General features: G+C 45.9%; 1 long non-coding RNA gene across 1 annotated transcript in view; it reads right to left on the bottom strand.

Moving 5' to 3' along the window:
- Window positions 1-258: 258 nt before the first annotated feature.
- Window positions 259-7,208, bottom strand: part of LOC124079053 (uncharacterized) — a 51,312-nt gene continuing 44,362 nt past the window's right edge. Inside the window, exon 3 of the long non-coding RNA XR_006847136.2 lies at window positions 259-2,368. This is a non-coding gene — a long non-coding RNA (uncharacterized LOC124079053). The remainder of the gene's footprint in view (window positions 2,369-7,208) is intronic.

Genomic DNA, 7,208 nt, shown 5'->3' with positions numbered 1-7,208 from the left:
CATATGGCCATGGTCCCCAGGGGGCAGACTGAAGTGTAGATGGGTTAAGCATTTAGACCCAAGGCCACACACCACTAAGGGTAGGGCAGCTCATGGCTGGAAGTCCAAGTGGCTTTATGGCCACAGCTGTTTGTAATAATCAGTGACATTAGAAGGTGACCTTTAGCCTGCAGGAGACACTGGAAGCAGGAAAAGTCAAAACTTGGAAAGAAACTCCTAGAAGGAAATTCCTTCCTTCTGTTGTTGCTGCTGCCTCTCCTTTGTCCCAATACTCCTCCAGATGATGTCCACAGAACTGGTAGCCATTCTTGAGCTTGGGCCTTACTGCCCTTTCTGTAGGCCTCCTGCTCTTCCTCCCCTTAGACACCCACCAGGCCATCACACAACTCTAAGAAAATCTCTCTCCCCCTTCTTAAAAACTAGGTGCTGTTCCCCAGTGCCTGCCCAACTCCAAATTTCTAACCTGATGTTCTAGGCCTCCATTATCTGCCCTCAATTTCCACCTTGCCTTGACTTGAGATGATTTTCTAAATAAATCCAATGCTTCCATCAAGCCAGACTACCCCCTATCCAGCAGCCTTCCAGCCTCTGTGTGCTCCCTTCTTACCCCAGAGTCTCTGCTTTAAATCCCACCCATCTTTCAGGGCCCTTCTCACTGCTAACTCCATAAAACCTGTCCCAAGCTGAACCAACCAGATGTTCTCTGCTTCTCAGCACAAAAGGTCAATGAGGTGCTCCTCAAACTTGAAGATCAGGTTAACTTCTGAAAATTAAGCTAGTGAGGCTCACAGTGGACAGCATCAGCTATGTATGAAAATGACATACCTGAAGGAAGACTCATGAAGTGGACAGTTAAGAAGATAGGAAAGCGTCCCCTGGAAGAAGGGGGCCAGGGCTTATACTCAGGCACATTTATGATCCCATATCAGAAACCAAATGACAAGTAATCAAGGCCCTAATCAAATCAGTTACAGGAAACAGAAGGAGTCAACCGAGCCAGAATCAGCAATGGTAACTGGCCAACACAGTGAGCTAATCTATTACGCTCTGCTCTGGTGTGCGGAGGCAGGTGCATGCCGTAACAGACAGCAGGCAGGATGGCGACATGGCCAAGCTGCCACAGCACCAACCAAAGGAGCCACTCACAGAGTTGAGAGGCATGGGTTTTCAGGACACAGGAAGGGTTGGCAATGCTATGGAGAAGAGCTCAGGCAGCTGCCCCAGAGATGGATAGATGCCTTTCCTCCGAGTTCCCTGCTTCCTTGTTCAAATCACAAATCTTCCAAGCAACCTTCTGAGAACCCATTTGACTTTCCCTTCCACTATCAAGAAGGAATGTTCTGGGCAGAGGAAAGATGCCTCCTCACTGAATCCATCTCTTGGGGCCATTAGAGGATTTAATGAGATCGTGAGTATAGAAAGACACACCTAACCGCTCCCATGTAGCCATTGTTCAATACATGTAGGTGGTGAAATCAGCCAGTATATTGGAACTCTGCTTTTAATGACAATTTCATATAGACTTAGTTAAGTTGAACTGAATTCCTGGTGTCTAGACACCTTGATGAGGTGGGTACCTGGATCTGTTAACAGATTTTAGGACCCTAAGTAGGAATAAGCCCATTGAGCTATTGCTCTGGCAGAAGAGCCTGGTGATGCCCATCTAGCCCAGGGCATCTGTAGCTCATTACCATCCTCTAAATGCCCCACCAGCTCCATCCTCTAAGTGTCCAGCAGAAATCTTAGATAGCTTTTTTTGAAAATGTAATCACTTGCATATGCCTCTAATTCCAATTCCATTGGAGAGTATTTGAGGGGGCTTTTAATTCCTTTGCAAAGACTCAAATGTCATAAATACTTAATGAGTTGAAATAAATTGAACAAAGACCAAACAAATCAATCAGGGGTTCAAACCAAGGCTGTATCATCTGTCCCCCAAGCCCCTAGGGAAGTGGAGTTGCACACCTGAAGAGGAGTTTGGCCACATCAGCTGAGAACATCTCTCCTGATGCCAACTTCCCTCTGCCAGGCAGTACAGGAGAGCCTGCTGGGCTGAAGGAGTGCTGCTCAACTGTCCAGGAAGCAGAGGGCAGAACAGACAAACAGAGTGCACAGGTCTCCAGCTTACCTGGATCTCTGTCTGCACAGTGCATTTGACCAGTTTGAAGTTCTTCCCAGGGTTGAAGCTATTGCTATAGAAGCAAACCTTGAGGATGCTCACATCTTCCTTTTCCACGTCGACTGGTACCACCACCATGGACTCTGGGGGTCCTCAGGCCAGCATAATGTGCCCATCTTTACTCGGCTCAGGGGCTCGGACACCCCAGACATCCTCTCAGACAGCAGCTAGGACCAACACATCTCAGTCCTGTGGAGACAACAGAGAGACAGTACTGAAATGAGTGCCTAGAAGCCCTCATGCCTTAGCCCCCCGGATGCAACCACCAAGCAAATGACCTATTCTCCTCTTCCTGAAAACTCCCCTAAAGGCATCCAGTGTTCTTGGATGTTCTTGGGAAGCTGCAGCAGGTGGAAGCAGGATGCATGAACATTCAGGTATAAAATCTGGACTTGGAGCTCCCAAGCATGCCAGCCCTCTCCTCTGGAAGCCCCCTCCACCTCCCATTTCTCCCCCCACAATGGCTCCTAGGCAAGGGGTCCACACAGAGCAAATGCAGCTGTGAGAGGAGGCAGCCACAGCCTGGTTCCAAGGCACAGTGGAGCAGAAAAGTAAGAAGTGGGGCAGGAGAAAATAGCAGGAAAGAAACAGGGACAAGGGGGAGAAAACAGAGAAGAGACAGAGTTGGAGAATGGACAGCTCTGAGGGACCTGGAACAGAGAAGGCAAGAGAGGGGATATGTGGTGAACCTGGCTCTTGAATGATGGCCTGTGCATCCACAGCCTCAGCTGCTAGCCAGAGCTTTCATGATAGGAAGCCTGGATCCCCCAGGGACTCATCAAATAGAGCATACCTCAGCACACGAAGGACAATTCCCACCCTCTCTCCAGTATGTATGAAAGTGTATTCTGTAGGGTGGGAGGGGCTGGACTCTAAGATTAATCCAGTTCTCATGATAGCCTAGCTTGTTGCAGATCAAGCTATAAGAATCCTATGAATCTGTAGTTCACCCCAAATTTCAGCAAACTGATCCTGTCCTCTGGATCCAATAAGACTTCCAAGGACCTACTTTTTAGAGGTCTAAACAGGGTGTGTCCAAAAGAAGTGATGGAAATGCTCTGGATTGATGGTGTCAACTGAAGCTCCATATTGGGGTTACCTGGGAAGTTTTAAAGAACACTAACTCTGGGTCCTGTCTACAGAAGGGCCACTGAGGTCTGAACACTAGTATATTTTAAATTTCTAGGAGTGTCCTAACATTCACCTGGGGTTAGCTTAGCTCTCATGGTGAAATCTACCCTTACAGAAGAAGATCTCAAAAGATACTATGATATGGAGGGAAAATTTCTGGACCAGAAGTTGGGGGAAACATGATGGAGTTGGCCATATTAAAAAATAAATGTGGGGTCAAATATTTAAAAAGTGGAATTACAGCCTATGATTTAAAAAGAAAATTAGACATACTATGCTGGGCACTAGTTAAAAAAAAGATTTAGACAGTCAGCAGCTTTGAGGAACCATTTATTTTAAAAAGCAAATGTGTACTAGGAAGGTTCAAAGAGATATTGTAATGATGAGGGGAAGAGCAGGGCTTGTCCCTCAGCTGAGGGGCAGATGGACAAGGGGACACACCAGGCTCAGAGTTCTCAGGGCAGCTACATATACATGTACATCTTTATGTACGTATCTATACACCGTCCACCCAGCATCATGGAAATGTCCACTCCATCTTCCCAGAGACATCACTGAACACGTCCAGGTGCCAGTGTCTGCCGTGCAGTGGGATAGATCTCAGTTCCCCTTGACCTGCCACAAGAAATCTAGGGGAGGTCGTTTGAGAGGTGAACCCAGGAAATACCACTCGGAGAGTGCGGAATGTGTGAAGGGAAGGCAAGATAGCTACGAAAGAGCTGTCTGGTGAGGGATCACTTGAACAGCTTAATTAATTCTGCTGGGAATCCTAGGAGCCTGACAGAATATACCCACCCAGACCGTGAGAGACCTTGGACATTTAGACTCTGCTTTGTACAGCCATTGTCCCCAGCATTTCCAGCCAGTTCTATGCAAGGGAGAACAGAGAAATTCCTTAACAAAGATGCAGAGCTGGTGGCTTGACCTTATGGATAGTATCAGTCAGGATCTTTTTTACAAGAGACCTAAGAGAACTCTGTCACCCTCTTTCTGCCACATGTATCAGCAGGAAGAAGGCCCCCATCAGAACCTGAGCATGCTCACACCTGATCTTTGACTTCCAGCCTCCAGTACTGTGGGAAATAAACACTTGTTGTTCTAGTCACCCAGTCTTTGGTACTTTGTATAATGGCCCAAACTAAGACAGAACTCCTAGGACTCTAAAACGAAAGCTGACAGCCTGGCTTCCCAATGGCCACTGGGAAACCTGGACACCTGTAATGCTGCAATGTCATGCTTGTAAGAACATGCTCTCAAAGCTGGAAAGAAGGGCACTGTACCCATATCTGCTGCTTATACCGCATGCTCCCAGATAGCCTCCATGAAGGGAATTGGTGTTTCTGAAGCTTTGGGAGCCCTAAGAGGTGTCACCTCAACCCAGCCAGCATTCTTACCAAAGGGTGATGCTCCAGTGAGCACACACAAGACACTTCAGTGACTTCCTAAAATATCCTGGTAAGAATATGAGAGAGAATATTTTAGGAATAAAATGTCTATAGAATTCAGAGATCTCACTGGTAGGAGCTGGGGAAACTCCATCTTCAGTGTTATATGTATCTACTGGCAGGTGGAGTGTGGAAGCAGAGTGGTGTGGGACAGTTAGAAGTCCATGCCTGGGACAGGGACAGGGCAAAGTCTGAGGGGACGGTATTAGACCTACAGGTGCTTCTGTGCCTAAGCTGCTACAGCTGATGGTACAAAAGCAGATAGTGCTTTTAAACTCGAGAGAAAACAGGACACAAGAATGTGGAGCAACAGGAACTCCCCTTTACTGCTGGTGGGAATGCAGCATGATGCTGCCATTTTGGAAAACAGCCTCACAGTTTCCTACAAAACTAGACATGCTCTTATGATAAGATCTAGCAATCACACCACTTGGTATTTACACAAAGGGACTGAAAACACATGTCCATACAAAAATGTACACAGGGATAATTGTAATAGTATTACTCATAACTGCCAAAAGGTGGAAGTAACCAAGATGCCCTTCAGTAGGTGAATGAATAAACAAACTGTGGTACATCCATACAATGAAATATAAGAACTAAAAACAAATGAGTTTTGGAGCCACAAAGTACATGGAAGAACCTTAAGTACTTACTTTTAAGTAAAAATGTCAATCTGAAAAAGCTACAAAGTAGAATTCCAACTGTATGACATTGCAGAAAAAGTAAAAGTATAAAGACAGTGAAAAGATAAATGGTTTCCAGGGTTAGGGGAAAGGGAGAGATGAATAGGTGGAGAATGAAGAATTTTTATCAGTGAAACTATTTACTATGGTAGTTTAATTGTGGATACAGGTATTTATGCTTCTGTCCAAAAAATAGGAAGTACAGCATCAGGAGTGAGCCCTAGTGTAAACTATGCACTTTGCTTCTTCAAGGGTGCCCCAAACTCTCACTAGTAGATACAGATCTGTAATAAACTCCCCAAACTCTCTGAAGTAGAGTACCTGAGATGAGTCCCACAAGAAAGATCCAGGCTACCTGTCCTTGGGGTATTGGAGAACTCACCCCTCTACACTCCTCATGCTCACTCTGCCTGTGTTTGGGTTCCACCTCACTTTCTGACTACCTCTAGGACCTAACACAAGTAGCTTAACCTCTCTGTGCCTCATTTTCCCCATCTATACAATGGGGACAGGGCTACCTGCTCTGTTTTCCTTTTGGAAAGGTTGTGACAATGAAGTGGAAAACATAAATTGATGTTCATTAACAGCATCCAATGGAGAGTCTCTCTCATCACAGTTATTAGTTGCCTGTTTTCCAAAATCTTGCATGTGTTCCTGTTATGGTTTGGATGTGAGGTGTCCCCAAAAAACTCATGTGTGAGACAATGCAAGAAGGTTCAGAGTAGAAATAATTGGGGTTTGAGAAGCTTAACCCAATCAGTAAATTAATCCACTGAGAGGGATTAACTAAGAGGTAACTGAAGATGGGTAGGATGTGGCTGGAGGAGGTGGGCATTGGGGGTGTGCCTTTGAGGTATATATTTTGTATCTGGTGAGTGGAGTCTCTCTCTGCTTCCCGATCATCATGTGAAGCTCTTCCCTCTGTCACAGTCTTCTGCCATGTTGTTCTGCCTCACATCTAGCCCCTAAGAATGGAGCTGGATGTCTATGGGCTCAGACCTCTGACACCATGAGCCCCAAATAAACTTTTCCTCCTCCACAATTTTCTGGTCAGGTCTTTTAGTCACAACAGTGAAAAAGCTGACTAAAACTATTCCCATATTTTGCCCCTCCTGCCAATGACTCTCTATAACAACAACAACAACAAAAGTTCTGATTACCAGCATTTGCCAATTTCCATGGTGTAAATATTCCCTCCAAGGCTTATTTCAAGCTACTAACATATATCATTGAAAGTTGAGTCAGGTAGAGGTAAGCACAATCCTCTAGAAGTCTCCAGCTCCTCTTCCTGATAAGCGAACTTGCTTGTTCCTTTGAATGTTGCCTGGATATTTGAATTTCTCATCAATAGCCCATCTCTGGTTTTCTATAACTGCAGTCTTCTGACCCTCAATGTGTGAGACAAAAGCCCTGCCCCTTTCTGCAGACCTCTTTCCTGGCTCTTCCAGCCCTGGCTCCTGCTCCTCCCTTGTCCTGGTCTGCCTCAGACCCACTGAGTGGTGTCAGAGGCGCCTATATGCTGTGGCATTAGCAAAAACCCTGGCCCTGAGCCATGCTGGGCTCCAACTTGCTTTCCAGCCCTCAGGTCTGCCATAGTCACAGTCAAAGAATAACAAACACAAGGAAATGGGCCCAGATTAAAACAGGAAAGGTCTTGATTGGCTATAAGAACTTGTTGGCCCTAACCTGCAATGGGTACTCAAGGAGGCTGTTCAATCTCTGAGTCCAAGAAGCTTCAGGAAGAAGATAAATTATGCTCTTCCTGAA

This window comes from Marmota monax, unplaced genomic scaffold, assembly GCF_021218885.2.
Source record: "Marmota monax isolate L192 unplaced genomic scaffold, Marmota_monax_Labrador192_F-V1.1 WCK01_AAM20220418_F8-fsc01437, whole genome shotgun sequence".
NCBI lineage: Eukaryota > Metazoa > Chordata > Mammalia > Rodentia > Sciuridae > Marmota > Marmota monax.
Note: the sequence above shows the minus strand (reverse complement) of the source record. Positions and strands in the feature narration are given on the sequence as shown.